This window comes from Lichenostomus cassidix, chromosome W (assembly GCF_008360975.1).
Source record: "Lichenostomus cassidix isolate B80296 chromosome W, HeHo_3.0, whole genome shotgun sequence".
In the NCBI taxonomy this organism is placed as follows: domain Eukaryota; kingdom Metazoa; phylum Chordata; class Aves; order Passeriformes; family Meliphagidae; genus Lichenostomus; species Lichenostomus cassidix.
Window position 1 is genome coordinate 17,866,017 of NC_139510.1, and position 2,205 is coordinate 17,868,221.

Here is a 2,205-nt window from a genome sequence, read left to right on the forward strand (position 1 = left end):
TATACAACTAATGGGACTTCCCATCCCAAACACATTCTCCAATAGCTTTCCCCCAGCTGATGTAATGCACCTTTTTAAAGAAAAGGTAACGCAACACCATAGATAAACAAATCCTATCAGTAAAATTAACAGCTATGAATGCTTCTTGTGTTCAGAGATGTCCAGAAAAATCAGTCAAAAACAAACAGTCACCTAATTGTATGTCGAGAATAATGGTAGGAAATTACCCCAAATGTAATTCATATTTAGATGTAACAAATAAAAGTATCCTAAATACACAATGGTGGCCTATTCCCGATAACATAGGATACTACTGGCTATGTGGGAATTTAGCTAGAAAAGCTCTGCCACCTAAATTGCAAGGAATATGCACTATTGGGACAGTGGTACCAGAAATAGATATCATTAGTAAGTCAGAATTCCCCAAAGGACATCTGCGATCCTTTATTATGCGACATAAACAAACTCTAAATCCATTAATTGAAAAGTCCTCTGGGTTTGACAAATTTATGAGAGGACTCGTACCATGGTTAGGAGTACCTGAATTAGAAAAAGCCATCGTAAACATCTCTGGAGTTATTGAGCAAATAGAAAACTGAACCAGTGATGCAATTGGTGCTTTACAACAAGAAGTCACTAGCCTTTCTAATGTAGTCAAAGAAAATCGAATGGCCCTAGATCTGATTCTTGCTTCCAAAGGTGGAGTGTGCACAGTCATTAATACCAGCTGCTGTGTGTACATAGATCAGACCCAGAGAATACAAACTGACCTAGAAGAAATAAGGAAAAATTCTGAAATCTTTCAAGAAATCCAAAAGAACCAGGCAGTAGATATATTTGACTGGATTACATCATGGATTCCAAATCTGAATGCGATCATAAAAAAACTAATTGGCATTGCTATCATTGTTCTGACCTTAATAATTGGCGTATGGATCTTAATCCAAATTTGCAAATTAGGGTGTAAGATATTGTGCAAACTTAATGAAAACAAACTCATAAAATTCTAAAGTTTAAGGAAGGTCTCTAAGGATGGCTGACTATTCCGAGGATAATTTTGTTTTGTTTTAATTTTTGTTATTTGAATTAACATGGTTTAGATGATAAGTTAAGTGGAAGTGACCTTAAAGAAATTATGGTCACTTCCAAAGGGGGGAATTGTCGGAAAACAATATAACTTTAGAAATTTTATTGTATCTCTCTAGCTAGCTTTAATTGACTTTACCTAGGGAAAGGAGCTTTTCTTTAGTTTTTTTAAGAGATATAGTATCACCCTAAGGAGATGGGATTAACATACCACGGATTGGGAGTAACCCCGAAGATAACCAGAAAGATAAAGACCATTAACAGAACATCTGCAGGACATTGTGGCCACCCACCGAACATCCGCAGGTCATAGGGTTATCTCAAACATTCACCAGATGCCATCTCCAGGAGGGGTTTTGACTGTATTAAATTCGGGAAAAAATTCTCTGATGTTATGTGTTCTTGGAATACTTTCCTAGGCACATCCTGGCCAGCAAATAAAGTAATGCCTGATTGTCTATCACTTCAAATACAGTGTTAGAGGGTTTTTCTTATTTTCCCGCAGATTTCGGTGACATTAGGACCTAATCAACAAGAAGGGAGATTTAATCTATGAAAGAGATAGCAACTAAAAAGCAACCTGTAAGCGATGTCCATGTGTTAGAAAAACAAATTAAAGTTGGGGCTTGACATGCTTTGACACGAAAGAATGCAGAATTTATGGGCAACCAGGACATCTGAGAGGACTCCCAAGATAAGGAAGAAACTAATGAAAACATCTCAGTAATTGTGCTGAAATCATCTCCAAATGGGTAAAAGGCAATTCTGGTAGGGGGATCCACTACCCACAGACTACCAACCCAAGAAACCCCTTGACCCAAAAGAAGAGAGAAACCGAGCATGTGGACTAATTAGCATGAGAAGCAGGAGAATCATTAACCAATAGAAAATAGAATACTAGTTAAGAAGAGAACTATGCAACTTATAACCAATGAACACTAATTCCTTTGTTTGCCAAAATGTATAAATAGTCAAAAGTTTTGGTAGCTGATGTACATGTTTTGTGGAGTGATCCCCATGTACCTCAACGTTGAATAAAGTAATTTCAACTTTCTAACCTAACAAACAGGTTAGAGAGTGTATTTCCTGGGTTTCGGCCACACCTTCACCCGTCCCCAT

At 37.2% G+C, this 2,205-nt stretch overlaps 1 pseudogene; it reads left to right on the forward strand.

The window, feature by feature from the left end:
- Window positions 1-210: 210 nt before the first annotated feature.
- Window positions 211-1,603, forward strand: LOC146425620 (endogenous retroviral envelope protein HEMO-like; annotated as a pseudogene).
- Window positions 1,604-2,205: the final 602 nt, after the last annotated feature.